Consider the following 17,061-nt stretch of genomic DNA (forward strand, 5'->3'; position numbering starts at 1 on the left):
GTTTAGTAAAAGAAACTTAAGGAAAAATTTTAAATCTAAATGGTTTTTTTTTCTGGGCAATATTTTAATATTGCATTTTATCAAGCAAAACATATGAAAATAAACAACTAAAATGTATATTTACACTAGGGTCATATTTCTCTCTTTCTTTAATAATTTGACTAGTTCCACTTGAAGTACAGTTGACACTTGAGCAACTCCAGTTTGAACTGCATGGGTTTACTTATGCATGGATATTTTTTATTAGTAAATACTACAGTACTACACAGTTCCTGGTTGGTTGAATCCTCGGATGCAGAGGAACTGCAGACTTGGAGGATCGACTATAAGTTATATACAGATTAATCCCCATATTGTAAAATAACATCATCAAGAGTGGGCTCTGCCTTCTCCTTGGAATTAAATATCTTCAAAGAAACTCTATTTCATTAAAGTTTTATATATGGAGTACTTCAGTATATATGTCGCAATAGACTGTTTGTGTTCCCACAAAATTCATATGTCAAAATCCTACCCCTCAATGTGATAGTGTTAGGAGGACGGGCCTTTGGGAGGTGATTAGGTCATAAGACTGGAGCCCTCATAAATGAAATTAGTGCCCTTATAAAAGAGACATCAGAGAGCTCTCTCACTCCTCTGCCATGTGAGGACACAGGAAGAAGACAGCCCTCTATGAATCAGTAAGTGGACCGTTACCTAACAGAGAATCTGCCTGCACCTTAATTGTGGACTTTCTGTCTCCAGAACTATGAGAAATAAATATTTGTTATTTAAGCTGCCAGGTTATGGTATTTTCATAATAGCAGCCCTGATAGACTAAGACAAGTGTATGTTTTTGTGTTTTGTTTTAACTCTTGTGGGTTTTAATACACATTATCACTCAACATCTACTATTCTCTGTAAGGAACAGTTTTTTATAATGATGATACAGTGGAAATAGTATAAAGCTGATCCTTGCAAAATCCCAACAGATTTACAAGATAAAAACTAAGAATGCCAGGATCTCAGAGACAACTGTGGTTAAAGACTGACTTGCTGAAACAATTTCAGTGGTGCTGAAGATGAAGAAAAATAATGCAAGAATTATAGAATATTTGTCCTTTTGTGTCTAGCTTAGTTCACTTAGCATAATATTTCCAACGTTCATCCATGTGGTAGCATCTATCAGAGATTTATTCCTTTTTATGAATGAATATTTCATTGTACATTACACTGCATTTTGATTATCCATTCATCTGTTGTTGGATACTTGAGTTGTTTCCACCTTTTGGCTATTGTGAATAATATTCTAATGAACATTGGTATACAAGCATGGGTTTGAGTCCCTGTTTTCAATTCTTTGGGGTATATACGTGGGTGGGATTTCTGGGTCATGTGGTACTTTTGTTTAACTTTTTGAGGAAACACCAAACTGTTTACCACAGTGGATATACCATTTTTCCTTTCCACCAGAAATGTACTAGGGTCCCAATTTCTCCACATCCTCACCAACACTTGTTATTTTAAATTTTTCTTGATTATAGCTACCCTAGTAAGTGTGAAGTGGTATCTCATTGTAGTTTCAATTTACATTTCCCTAATGACTAAAGCTATTGAGTATCTTTTCATTTGTTTTTGACCACTTTTATATCTTCTTTGGAGAAAAGTCTATTCAAGTTCTTTATTTTTTTAACTGAGTTTTTTGTTTTTTTGTTGTTGAGCTGTAGGAATTGTTTATATATTTTGGATATTAAACTCATCAGAAATATGATTTCCAAATATTTTCTCTTATACTATAAGTTGTCTTTTTACTCTATTGACAGTGTCCTTTGATGTACAAAAGTTTTTAATTTTGATGAAGTTCAGTTTATCTGTTTTTTTTCTTTTCTTGCTTTTACTTTATCAAATATCTAGTATAGGCAAATTTATAGAAAAAGAAAGTAATTAGAGGTTAACAGGAACTGAGGAGAGGGTATATGAGATGTTACTGATGAATGGTTAAAGAGCTACTGTTTGGAGTGATGAAAGTTTTGGAAATAGATGGTGATGATGACTTTACAATGTTGTGATTGTAATTAATGCCTCTGAATTATACATTTAAAATAGTTAAAATGGTAAGTCTTTAGGGTTTTCTACATATAAAATCATGTGATGTGCAAATAGAGACAACTTTACTTCTTCCTTTCCAATTCAGATGCCTGTTATTTCTTTTTTGAGCTTATTTGCTTTGGCTAGGACTTTCCAGTACTATGTCAAATAAGAGCAGTGAGGAAGCAGTTTTGTCTTTTTCCATATCTTAGAGAAAAAGCTTTCAAACTTTCTCCATTGAGTATAATGTTGCCTGTGGTTTAGACATATACAGCGATAATTATGTGGCAGTATATTCCTTCTATACCCAGTCTATTGAGAGTTTATATCTTGAAAGAGTGTTGAATTATGTCAAAACACTTTTCCTTTATTTATTGAGATGATCAGAGGAGTTTACTCTTAATTCTATCATTGTGGTGTATCACATTTATTAATTTGCTTATGTCAAATTACCCTTGCATCACAGGTATAAACCTCACTTGATCATAGTATATGATATTTTTATTGTGCTGTTGATTTTAGTTTGTTAGAATTTTTGCATATACATTTTTCAGATATATTTGCCTGTAGTTTTCTTTTCTTGTAGTGTGCTCATCTAGTTTTGGTATAGGATAATGCTGGCCTGGTAAAATAAGTTTGGGAGTGTTCTTTCCTCTTCAGCTTTTTGGAAGAGTTTGAGACGAATTGGCATTCGTTATTCTTTGAATGTTTGGTAGCCCACTGATCCTGAGCTTTTCTTTGTTGGGAAATTTTTGATTACTGCTTCAATCTCCTTCATGATTTGTGGTCTGTTCAGATTTTCTTTTTCTTCAGACGCAGTCTTGGTAGGCTGTGTGTTTCTAGGAATTTATCTATTTTCTTTGTTGTCCAACTTGTTGGTGTATGATTGTTCATACTAGCCTCTTTGACCTAACAGACATATAGAGGGCATTCCATCCAACAGTACCAGAATACACATTCTTCTTAAGCATACATGGAACATTCTCCAGGATAAATCATATGTTGAGCCACAAACCAAGTCTTAACACACTTAAGAAGATTGAAATCCTATCAAGTATCTCTTCCAATCACAATGGTACAAAACTAGAAATCAAATTACAGGAGGAAAATTTAAAAATTCACTAATACTTAGAAATTATACAACACACTCCTGAACAATCAAAAGGTTGAAGAAGAAACCAAAAGGTGAATCAGAAAGTATCTTGAGACAAATGAAAATGAATACACATATACAAAACTTATGGGATGCAACAAACATTTTCTAAGAGGGAAATTTATGGAGATAAATACCCACATAAGAAAAAAATATCTCAAATATACAACCTAACTTTACACTTCAAGGAATTAGAAAAATAAATTAAGCCTAAGGTTAGCAGAAAGAAGAAAATAATAAAGATTAGAGCAAAAATTTTTAAAATTGAGACTAGAAAGACAATAGAAAAAAATCAATAAAACTAAGAGTTTTTTGAAAACATGAACAGAATTAACAAACCTTCAGCTACACTAACCAAGAAATAAAAGTGAGGACTCAAAAAAATGAAACTATAAATAAAAAAGAAAAGATTACAAAAGAAATACATGGGGTCATAAGAGGCTACATTGAACAATGCATGACCTTATATGCATGACCTCTCTGTGACAGTGTTCTGTCTTTATTTGTTCTTTTAAGAAAACTAAAAGCCTCAGTGTTGTGCTGAAAACAGTTGCTTGGATGACCATGGCATACTCCCTTGCATTCTAAGTTTCTGCCAGATTCAGCTATTTCATTGCCTTATATGACATTTTTCTTCCCTCTACTCTGAGCCATAACACTTCTGCTGTCTTTGCTTAGATGGGATACACTTTCTCCTTTTAATATCCTCATCCCTTTGTCCCCTTCACTTGGTCAATTTCTTCTTTAAGTACTTTAAGTACTCATGTTAGAACTTATAGCCCAGGATGCCTTTTTCCTCCAGTTTGTTTAGAGGACCATCTTGAACACTCCTGTTAAACTACTTACCTCATTGTATTATAATTTCACTTTTAAAATAACTTTGTCTCTCCATTGCACAAAATTTAGAAGAACTTGAAAGATAGACTACTGGACATTTCTCAAGCATATCTCTTGTCATTGCTGCATTGATCAAACAATTTCACTTTCTCTAAGTGGCAAGCTATAATTTCAGCATGAGCCCATCTAATCCAAAGGCCCATTGTCTTTTCACCACTTTATGTTACTTCGTGAATGAATGAATGAACAAATGAATGAAAATTAAACTATACTGAAATAGGTAAGATGGACTGACTCGCTCTCATAGAGTACAATACAAATAACATATTTATAGACTAGCTTCCAAAATTTTAAAAATTATTCTAAATTGTCCATTCACACTTGTATAAGACACATTGCTCTCCAAAGGAGTCCTAGTGTTTTGCCAGGTGGAGATGGGAACAGAAAGAATTTCTTCTTTCTAGTAGAAATTTAGATGGTTTTAGAGTTTATCAAAAGTAAACTTACATAGGAAAAAAAGCTAAAAACCTAATGAATTTCAGTTACTAACTGTAATGAGAAAAACTGCTAAGAATGTGTTCATTCTAACCTGCCCCCTTTACTGTTCTCCAGATTAAGAGTCTATAATTTATAGTTCTGAACCTATAAATTAACTGTAAAAATATCATATCTATGGAAGTATCTCCATAGTTCAAAAACGACTTTAAGTTTGAGAAAGAGTATGTTGCTAGGGTTTCATTTTTTTATTATAATTTTGGGGGCATATCAACTCTGCTAGGTATTGCTTAGTATCCTGCATTCTTTGAAAATATAGAGCCCCCAAATCAACTATGGATTCTGTCTAATAAGAAGCTCAAATCCCTCCATCTCCAATAAAAAGCTTTCTATATGAATAACAACACTAGCTCTCCCATACCACCAGTGTCATGATGTAGAGATGACACCAGGAAGCTGGAGCAGTTGCAAAAAAGCAGTAGGGGACAATGCCACAGAAAGTATTGATATTAGGATGCTCTGACTTGATTTTTCTATCGATGTTGTATCAAATTATCTAAGGTAAATCAGCTGAGTGGCTGTCTATAATCATATAGACACTCTCACTGAATATGTGAGAGAAAGAGGACAGCAAATTTCATTTTTGAAAGTAGAAATTGACAAGTAGAAGAATTATCTAACTTCTTTCAAAAATAGCACTAGAGGACTGATGCTCGATTATGCTAATCATCGCTGATTTTTCTTGTTTTGAATTGGATTTAGAAATAACACTAAGGGTAATTTACACATTCGTCATCTTTGGGAAATCAGTCAGACTCCTTAGGCTGACATTCAAGGCTCGTCTATAATCTGATGAAAATCGATGTTTGATTTTGACCTATTCCTCCTAGCATACAGCATTTTGTTGGCGATTGTGGCTTAACTTTTTGCTACTTAAAGCTGCCTTCACATTATAGCACCACTTGAGTTGCTCTCCCATTCCCAGTTCATACAAACCTGTCCATCCTGCAGAGTGAGGACTTGCTGAATTGGTTATGCATACAGAGTCTATACACAGCAAGGGCCCAATCAATATTTGTTGAAGGGCTGAACAGAAGTATTGTTGAATAAGCACTTGTTGGTTATCCTTTTCATGGAATTCAGTTTTGTTAGAGACACCTTATGTCTAGAATATTATGGGGTGCAGCCAAAGAAATCACAATCCTAGGAGATTGCTTTGCTTGAGGGAATTAAGAGATAAAATTGTATTAAAGGAAATTTCACTGGAGCATTCTTTGCACTAATATTCTACTTATGTGTGAATATTTTTTTCTGAGATAGGGCTTCAGAAAGATATCCTAGCCTATTCCAAAAGTGGATAAAATCACTGAATGGAGATGGGGACTTTTCTAATTGATAAGAATGCCAGTTTACCCTCTTTTACTTGACTTAGATTCGGTGTATCAAGGAACTGAATGCTACAGCATTGGCTTTGGAGTCAGACCGACTGATGTATGCTGCCTTTAGGCTTGTGACCCTGATGAAGGATTTGATGTATTTGAGCCTTAGTTTTTCATTTATAAGATACAAGTGATACACATATACCTCACTGAGTTAGTAAAATTGTTTCGAATAGTGTCTAGCACATAGCAGGCATCCAGTAAATGTCTAAAAGACTCATACTTTTTAGGGCTATATAGTAAAATATTTGGTTTAAACACTTTAGTATTGTGATATGACATGTTTAAAGTCTAAAATTTAAACTTTCAAAGAACAGAAATTGTACAGTTCAACAAACTTTATTTTACACAGAACGCTCAGAGAGTTGAAGTAACACAGATTAACCAAAGGCAGTTTAGTGTGATAGACCACATCTCCATTTTTATTTTATTTTTTATTATTTACTTGAAAAACACACCTACACACACATAAGTTTTTGACTTTGGGTAACCCTCACTAAAATTTCACAAAGAAAATTATTTAAGCACATCTGGTTAAGAGTACCTATGGTGTTTGACTTAGAGCTTAGCTGGCTATTTAAGACATTACAGAACCGAACATAAAATATAGTTACAACTTAAAACAGAAACAGCCCAGCATAGAATCCTTACATGTCAATAAATATTGGAGAGTTCATAGGGAAAAATAAATGAAATTGTAGTGGATATTGGCCAATTTTTATTGATTCTGGTGTGTAGGATTGTTAAAAATTTGCAGAGCAACCAAAGTGCAAGTAGAATGAAATTTAAAGCTATCTCTAATTAAAACTTCTGATAACAGAACTTTCCTACCATCCCTTAAAGGCTAAAGCCCTAGGCATTATGGCTAACCCAGAGAAGACAGATCAGTGTGATTTGTTGTGGAATCTTAAGAGATTTTACTGACCTCATGTAACCCTCAGCCTCATTGCAACAGGTCGTGGAAATCTCAAACCTAGTTCAGATGGATACATTTAAGGCAAACCTTACATAAGTTAAAAAACCTTAACTAGTTGGAATAACTATATAGTTAATGCTTATTGTTTTTTCTCTGACAAAATATTTTATATAAACTAACAACTTTCCCCATAAGGTAGGCACTATTGTTCTCAGTTATTGATGAAGAAATTTAGGCTTGAGAACTTAAGTAAGTTGCTCAAGGTCATATAGCTAATGAGAAGTGGAACCAGGACTTGAACCAAGGCACTCTGCCTCCAGAGTCTGAACTCTCAGCTATTTTACAAGACTGAACCAAGTCACAGCCCTGTTCCAATTCTCACATCAGTATAACACATCGGTTTAACAACCAGCATCGTATGTGTCTTCTCACATCAGTATAACAACCAGCATCCCCTGACAAACAGCAGCGGGCATGAGCAGGAGAAACCAGTCCAGAGCACTGTCCATGTGCTATTTGATCCTTCACAATTTAGAGAATTGTCCTGGAAAGCCATTTTATTTTTTGTATGTCATCAACACCTGCCCATGAGCACCAGAGAGAATATGATCCACATACCAAACGTGACAGTAACATTCGTTATTTCTCCCATGTTCACTGCAATAGATCAGACAAATGCCAAAATCACATAACACCATATCTCATTTGTGGCATTGGAGGTGAGGAGGTGTTCGAGAGAGTAGACAGAATATATTACAACAAAGTGAGTTGTAAAAAAAAAAAAAAATACCACAAGTTGACCCTAGTTAACTATTAGGAAAATGCCAGAGGTAGATAAGCCTAAAGAAGAACTAATCGGGCCCTCTTCTCTATAGTTAGGAAACCCAAAAAAGCAACGCTAATTCAAACTGAAACCCCAGTTAGTGTGAGAAGATCAATAAGTATTTATTAACATTTGGAGAAAATAGGCAGGACAAGCCAACCCAGAAAGATAAATTCCCAAGAGTGAACAGGAAGACACCTTATAACAGTTGCAGGTGAGGGGAGAAAAAGGGATTATCAACCTGCTAGGAAAATGGATATAGGGGAAAACTGGAGACCTTGATGACAGCCAACTAACTTTCTGTTAATATAGCTCCTAGAGTAAGATTCTTAATATCTCTCAATTAAAGAAACCTGTTTTCAATTTCCTTAGAAATGATCCAGGCCCAGGTTTGCTGGGGACATATAGGATTATAAAATTGTGAATAGTGGATTTCGGGGAAAAAGGAAAGCTTATGCATCGAATTAATGGATTAAACTGGCTCCTGATGAATGGCAGGTGTTAAAGGTAGCTGGATAGTCCATAGTGGAATATTGCAAGGGTAAATCAGGCTTTACTGTGGTTCACCAAGGCATCATAGACATAGAGAAATCTTAGTCCAATGGCATTTCTTGGTTTTACTTCAAGTTATTCCCCTGGGTCTCAGGAGACAGGCTGAGATCACGAAGTTAGGGGTGAGCTGTGATTTTACATTTTTCATTCTTAATAAGCCTTTTGAAATGATTGGGACATACGAGGATCAGAGACAAAAGCTAGCAGCGTATTGAGTTGCAGATGAGATGGTTGGAGTTCAGGGTATGATGCCTGCTTAGTGGTTAAAAGGAGGAACCAGATATATTATAGGATAGTGGTTAAATGTCCAGTCTTTGGGGGTCAGATTTCATAGGTTCAAATTCTTACGGAGTCACTTACTAGCTGATTAACTTCAGTAAAGTTAATTTTCTCACTTGTAAGACATGAATAATAATAGTACTTATCTCACAGGGATAGTGTGCTGATTAAGTAAGAGATTATGTGTAAAGTTCTTAAAACTCTTATTTGTACATCAAATATCAGCTATTGTTATTATATAGGCTAACCAAGTCAACCATGGTTGGGAAGAAGGCTGTGTCCCTCTGGGAAAAGCCTACATAAGAGGAAGGTGGAATTATTTCATAGGACATGACCTGAGTCTAGCTTCCTTTGCCAGACCACAGAGAGAGATGAGCAGCCCCATCCCATCTCTCTGGAGCACATACCATTTTTCCATCTAACCCAATTTCTCTTCACTTGGTTAACTCCTTACCCTTCAAGTTTCCCTGACCCTCAAAGGCTAGATCAGGTCCCAAGGAGGTTGGGCGCTCCAGAGACTGAGGTGAAGTCTTCTGTTGTAATTTTTACTTCCCAATCTGTTCTCCCCATTGCAGTTAGAGGAATCTTTACAAAACCCCAATCTGATCATATTACTCCTTTTGTTAAATGCTTTAATGGCAGTGATTTTATTCTCATAATAATAACCCAAATCATAACATGGTCTCTAAGTAGGTGATCATATAATTTATCATTCAAACCAGGATGCTTTATGAGTGAAAATGGTCACTGTTAATACTTATACCAGGACAAATGTAACCCAGGACTGCCCTGGCAAACAGAATCATCTATAATGTACTGTGTGATCTGGTCCCTGCCTTTTCCATGTCAGCCTTATTTCATGTTGCTTTCCTTCTTGAGCCTTGTGTTCCAACCACATTGTTTTTTTCAGTTTTACTAGCATATTCTCCCTGCCTTAGGGCCTTTGCACTTGCCATTCCATCTAACCCAATCCCCCTTCACTTGGTTAACTCTTTACCCTTCAAATGTCTGCTCAAATTTTCCTGACACTAACAGGCTAGCTCATGACCCAAGGATGATCTCTTTTCTGCATTTACTTTTCCTATCTCATTTAACAGTGTTTAAGAATATGCTTGTATCTTTATTTAATCATTATTTATTTTTCCAACTAAGCTATAAGCTCCATGGGGGTGGGGCTCATGTCTGCTTTGCTCACTCTGCTTCGTACCTCAGCCTGGTATCTAGCACAATGTAGGTATGCAATGTTGAACGGAGGAATAATGTGTTTGCTTTGGCAACTAAGGTGGAACAAAACTGGGATGTGATTCTCAACCTTAGATCCAACACTGTAGAGACGGAAAACAGAGACAAGGGATTACCCATAATTAAAGTTAAAGTAGTGACTGAATATCTACTGCTACTATGATGGGTAACGGCAACTGCTTTTATTAAAACATGGTGGCAGCTGATGGGCTTATGTTAGACCACAATGGGCTTAAAGACCATTTTAATTTGACTGAGGCCTTGCTGCAGACCAGAGTAAGGTTGAGCATGTTATTTAGGTATTATCAGACTCAGCTTCCTCATCTATAAAGTTAGGATGCTAGTACATCATTATTATTGTTTTAATTAGTAATAATAATAGTAGTGATATTTACCTAAATTGGCATTTAAGAATATTTCCCACCTGTTCCATCCAGACTAAAATAATATATTCATTAATCTCCTTATATACTGTTTCGTTCAACAAATGGAGTAAAACCTGCTTCCTGCCCTCCGACTGCTTGCTGGATAAACAGACATTTTGAACTCATTAGGAACACTCTTTCAGACTCAATTTTACAAAACTAAGAAATACTGGACTTTTTGTTCTCCCTCAAGCCCCTATACTATTTATTTAGCTTCCTATCCCCTCTTTCTTTTTAAAAGTTTGAAATGTCCTTGTTCAATCCTGAATTTTTTTTCTCTCTTTCCCAAAAAGATTGCTGTCTTCACATCCTCTTGTCTTTATTCTCATGTATATACTAGCTAAGTTGAAAGCTCTCCCCATAGGTAAGGAATATAAGCTGAATGTGTCTTCTGAGTAGGTGCAGGCACATTTCCAGACAAGGTGTAGGACAAAGGTATATTGTAAACTTCCATTAGAACAATTTGGAATGTCCTATAGTTCAGAACTTTAAGATAGTTTGCTTAGGATGTGTCGGGGGATGAGAAAAAGGAGAGACAGAGCAAACAGGAAAAAAGGGTGTTGTACATAAGTAATTCTTCTCAATCTCACTTCCAAACACATGGAGAACAACCAAAAGCCATGTAACCTGGAGCTGCATGCTAATGGTACGCTTTCCTAAAATCGGAGAGGCAATATTTCACTTGGAGCCCACTAAAAAGATTTTGCATATTGAAAGTCAAAAGCCTAAGAATTTTTTGTTAAAATGCTGATCCCTTTAGTTCAATCCTTAGTTGCAACACATAAAGCAATCTTAAGACTTAAACGCCATTATAAATATTGTAAATAATATTGGCAATTATCTCTGTAAGAAAAGTATAAAAAATAAGTGTATTTATAAATAGGAGTTATATGTACTCAGGAAGAAGCAGCTATCTTAAAATATCCATATTGCTTTTTATATAAAAGATTAAAATTTAAATATTTGAATTTATATGGCATAGAATATTAAAATGGTATATGCCATTGTATTATAAGGGCCAGTATTCACATGCACTCTGTCTTCTGAGAAACTCAAACTAAAAAGATTATAATAGTAAATAGGTTGTGTCTAGGATATGAATTACCTTCCTCTATTGTTAAAGCCATCTCCTGCTTTGCCATCTTATGTCACTTTGCTGTTTTTCTAGCGCATTGTTCTGTTGAGAAACCAGTTGGAGCTGGTGAATGCTTCCCCATAGAGAAATTGCAAGTGAAATCGTTACAGGAGAACTTTTGTACATTAACCTAAAATTATTTCATCTTTTAAGGAAATTGAGCCCTAAAATTATTAGTCTTTGCTTTGTGTTGACTACAGTGAATGCTTTTTATTTATTTCTCTCTTAAGTGGAAGTTTGTTCTTGAATTTCAATGTCATTCCTGAAGAGGGGAAGAAAGAAGCAATTCTAGTACTCTGACTTCCCTGAAAGCCTCTATATTTTACTAAGAAATCAAGCCAAGATAATTACTTCCAATTTTTTGTCACTAAAAAGTGAAAGTTGAATGCTATCACACAATGCTGCCAATGTAGTATTTCTGGTAAGTCTGTGGAGAGTTATTTATAAAAAAGATCTACCTTGACTTCTGGGAGGTGTACAAAAGTATTCCTTTCCTTAATTATTCTTGACTTCTCACCTATTATACTGTAAGCTTCCACAGAGGGTAGTAGTTCAATTATAAGTTCCCTTTGAAAAGCAGCAGGTGAGTAGAATAAGTGGAGGAAATAAAAACACAAAAAAGCAAAGAACAAAAACACCACCACTTTGCTAGGGCAGCAATTTTCAGATGCTGGAGGAAGGGTGGTGGAGCTAGAAGCTTACTCACTGCCGTTGGTCCAGTTGTCCCAGAACAAAGTTATGCTTGGGGACTGCTTTCTGTACTTTTTTTCTTATAGATTCCATTACATTGTTTCTAAACAGTCACACTGTTCTCAAGAGTCACCTCTCAGGATGCACAAATCTTGTTTCAAGCAGTGGCTGCCTTTTTCTGCCAGAATATTTTTTGCATACATTTGTAAATAGTCTGATGAAAACTCCCTTTGTTATATATCTTGATCTGCCTGAATCTTAGAGGCCACATCTCTGCTTTAGTTTTTTTTGTTTTTTTTTTTTTTCATTTTATCTTAAATTCTTTCTCATAATAGGTTAAAGTAGGAACGTGATAGTACCTGCATAGCCCAGAAGTATAGGGCTATATATAATATAATGTTTTGATTTTGAAATAAACTCCAAGTTCTTGATAAATTTAGCTAATTCTAATGTTTCCATGTTAGTTTTTTATAAAGACTAAATACGATTTTCTACTAATAAACACATTTATTTGGAAATATTAATGTACATTGTAGAGAAAAATGATTCATCTTATGTTTTCTCCATTGGTCTCCTCAACCAGAATCATGACCAATTCTCTATTTTCTCTATTTTCATCAATAAAAGTCACCAGCAGCATCTATATTGACAACAACATCGCCCAATTAATATTGAATGACAAATTGACTTTCAGTTCCCATGAGAACGTTTTCTCTTTCCTGAAATTAGAATGATTCACTCTATTTTTTGATATCATGTAAAATGAATAAAAGATATATAATGATTATTAGTTGAAAGGAGTTTCAGATTTCTTTAAAGTTCGACTTAAATAAATCAAGAGGAATCTATTTACCTATAAGAGGTACCTATTCTGAGTTAAGTAATAATTTAAAAAATCCTAAAATTGGTGCAGTTCTTTTTAGATTACAAAGATCTTTTTACAGACAATAGCACATATTATCATCATCTTCATTAATCTTCATAGTCATAGCGAACGTTAATTGAAACTTTCTTTGTGACAAGCATTGCTTTAAGCAGTTTACATGAGTTAATATATTTAATCTCTCAGCAATGTCATAAGTTGAGTTCTATTACTGTCCCTCTTCTAAAGATAAGAAACCCGAGGCATAGAACAAGTAAACTAATTTTCTAAGGTGATTTGGTTACTAAGAGGTGTAGCTGAGATTGCAACTGAGGCAGTCTCACTCTAGAGCCTGCATGTTTGTCCATCATTTCAACTGAGAAGCTGGTAATGATGGAACCAAAAAGACCTTCTAACACTGAGGGAATCTTATAAAAGTGGAATAGGAATTATAACCATAACATGAAGCTAACTAATATAGTTTGTTGGAATTGTATTTGCAAAGACAATGCTTAAAGAAATGAAAGAAATCAAGACAAAAACTGAAGCTTTCGAGGAGGTACATAAACACATATTTCTTTGCAAAAAAAAAATAGTGATATAGCTGTGTATATATATTTCACATATATAGAACTTAGCAAAAATGAAAATATATTTAAGTATACATTTGTTTAAAATTTATTGAGTGCTTTTATTATACATAATCTGTGGAAAGTACAGAAGTGCACAAACATGATCTCTACCCTCAAGGGCTTTACCTTTCAGAGAAGAGGCTAAAAATTATGAGCAGCTTACACTTGCATGACAATTCATATTTTTTGGAGATTTTTCATAAATTATTTCACATTAAGCCTGCTAAATAGGTATGTGATGGTCTCTCTGACAGATGACTAAACTGAATTTCAGAGTGGTGACATGGCTCATCTAAATTAACAGTTGTCAATGAATGCATTAAAGAGCACACAAAAAAGATCATGAGAGGGGCTTCCCTGCTGGCGCAGTGGTTGAGAGTCCGCCTGCCGATGCAGGGGACACGGGTTCGTGCCCTGGTCCGGGAAGATCCCACATGCCGCGGAGCGGCTGGGCCCGTGAGCCATGGCCACTGAGCCTGCGCGTCTGGAGCCTGTGCTCCGCAGCGGGAGAGGCCACAACAGTGAGAGGCCCGTGTACCGCAAAAAAAAAAAAAAAAAACATCATGAGAGAGGTATGAACAAGATGATATGGAATTACCAAAAGATGCAGCTGGAGATATTGCAGAAGACTTCATGCAAGACAGAATAGAAAATTGGGCATTGCAAGTTACATTAGTATGGGTAGAGTAGGAATACAAGCAGCAGGAGTAGGACAGAGGAGGCCAGAAAGTGCCAGTATATTCATACAGCAACAATCTGTGTAATTTCACTGAAGCTTTGGTAAAGGGAAGATGGGTGGGAGAATGTAGAGACAGTAGGAGAGAATCAGATTTTGGAGTACTTAGAATGCCTTAAAACTTGTTTTAATTTAATAAAAGACTTTTGAAGGTTTTTTTTGTTTAATTAAAGATATGAAATGAAAAGTGTCTTAAGTTAAGAAAATTAATCTGGGACTCTTGAATAGTATAAACTGAAAATGAAAAGACTGGAGTCAAGGTCCATTTTCATCTACTCTAATTAATAGCTTCTCAAATTTTAAGTACCTATGAATCACCTGGGAATATTGTTAAAAATACAGATATTTGAGTCAGTAAGGTTGGGGGTGAGAGTTGAGATTTTACATTTTTAATAAGCTCACAGTAAATGCTGATGATCCCACTGCTGGTGTGCAGACATTGAGTAGCAAAGATTTAGGTCATCCTCTATCCATGTCTCTGAAAACAAGAAAGGCTGTAGAGGTTTCCTTCTTCTCAACTGCAAAGCACTTCAATCAGCAATGTCCTCCACGGCCAACAGGGGCCCAACACTATCACACCCAACTCTCTGCCTCCCAATTAGACTCAACTTGTCTCAGTGTCAACCAATATAACCTTTTTCTCAGGTCCTGTACTAGCTCCTTCTTCCTATCTCCTTGATTTCTTCAGTTCAGGTTCAAGATAGACAATATCAAAATCAACATCATTATCAAAACATCATTAATACCAGCTCTGCCTGCATGTGACTTCTATTCCATTTACTGAAACTCCATACTTCTGATAAAGAAGGCAACTCATTTTTCCTCTGAAATGTGTGCTTCTGATGCCCTACCAAAGAGGTGTTATCATTATCATGTTTTATATTTTCTAGATTTGCCATTTTCTTTTTTAAAACTTCTATTATAGTTGATTTACAATGTTGTGTTAGTTTCTGCTTTACAGCAACATGAATCAGTTATACATATACATATATCCACTCTTTTTTAGATTCTTTTCCCATATAGGTCCTTACAGAGTATTGAGAAGAGTTCCCTGTGCTATACAGTAGGTCCTCATTAGTTATCTAATTTATATATAGTAGTATGTATTTGTCAATCCTAATCTCTCAATTTATTCCTCCCCCCACCCCGCTTTTCACCCTGGTAACCGTAAATTTGTTTTCTATATCCGTGACTCTACTTCTGTTTTGTAAATAAGTTCATTTGTACCATTTTTTTAGATTCCACATATAAGCGATATCATATGATATTTGTCTTTCTCTGACTGACTTACTTCACTCAGTATTATTCAAATATCTGTTCCTTGGATTTACCTGTCCTATTTTTAATAACATTAGATCTGTTCATACCAAGCCAGACTAAGGACAGAAACTAGAACCAGGACATTCTAAGACCCCGAAGAACAATTTACTAATATCCCATGGAATCTTAGAGGGTTGCTATGGTACACAACAGTTGTTTAAAGATTTTAACATTCCTAAGAATCACCTGGGATCTTGTTAATAGAACAAACTGATAGGCTGTACCCCAGAGATTCCAATTCACTAGTTATAAAAAGGTCTTTGTATTGGAAGCATCACCCCAGCTTACTCTAATTCACACAGCCTTGGATCTCTCTAAGAAGCACAGATGCAGTCTAAGGAATTCAGAGATATGTGTTTTTCATCTGGCTTCCATAAAAATCAGGCACGTGACATTGGCTGTGTGAAAAATCAGCCACGTCATTGGTCTTGTTTGGGTCTCAGTTTCACATCTGATTGATTTTTCAGTGTCCATTCCTTTCCTGTTTATTCTATGAATGTGCGTCTAATCATCCAACATATATTGAATGCAAAAGAAAAGCATTGCAGATTAACATAGAATAAAACTAATGCAGGACCCAGGAGAGAATTGGTAAGTAAATAAGAAAGAAGAAATAAAAGCGGGATATAAACTTTTCCTTATTCAACAGCTAAGGTTAAATACAGCATCCTGAACAATTAATGTAACTGCATTTTACAGCTTCTTATAAACCTGAGCTATCACGCATTTTGAATTTTTTTAACATCTTTATTGGTGTATAATTAACTATCACGTGTTTTTGCTTCTCTGATACTCTTTTCCTCAAGTTGTTTCTAGATGTAAGAGCCAGCATGCCATATGTGAAGAATGTCCTTGACTCAGGATGCATAATCCAAAATTAGATAATGTGAATTGGTTAATTCTAGAACAGGAAAAGTTAGGGGCATTGCTTCAGAGTTACAGATTCCTTTGGCAAAATAGTTTCTCAAGTTTCTCTGGCCTAAATTCTCATCTTGTTCAGTATCCCTGGACATGAATTTAAAAGGATTGCTCTCATCAGTAAGCCTTCTTCTCTGATAACTTTCATAGTATGTAGAAGCCACCTCTGAATTATGATAATGAGGCATTAGCGTGCACCCTGAATTGCATGCACACATCTCCCATTGTCTTGTCTTTAGTGCAGCTGCTTGCATGTGGTAGAAATGAGAAATTTTTATGAAATAAATATCTTCAGAATAACTTTGAACATTTATGAAATTAAATGCTATTTATTCATTAACATTTGAAAAAACAGAAATATCCTTCCATCTGCCTTTGATGAAATCAGCTCTTTATTCAGTTTGATATTACCACAAATTAGTCAGCTTGCTTTCATAGCTTTTTCACTCTCTTCATTTCCTTTAACTCTTAAAAGTGATGTGCACTATAGCTTAAAGACAATGCTCTCTGCTGATGAAACAGCCACAAATTACAGAGACA

This window comes from Orcinus orca, chromosome 7 (assembly GCF_937001465.1).
Source record: "Orcinus orca chromosome 7, mOrcOrc1.1, whole genome shotgun sequence".
NCBI classification, from domain to species: domain Eukaryota; kingdom Metazoa; phylum Chordata; class Mammalia; order Artiodactyla; family Delphinidae; genus Orcinus; species Orcinus orca.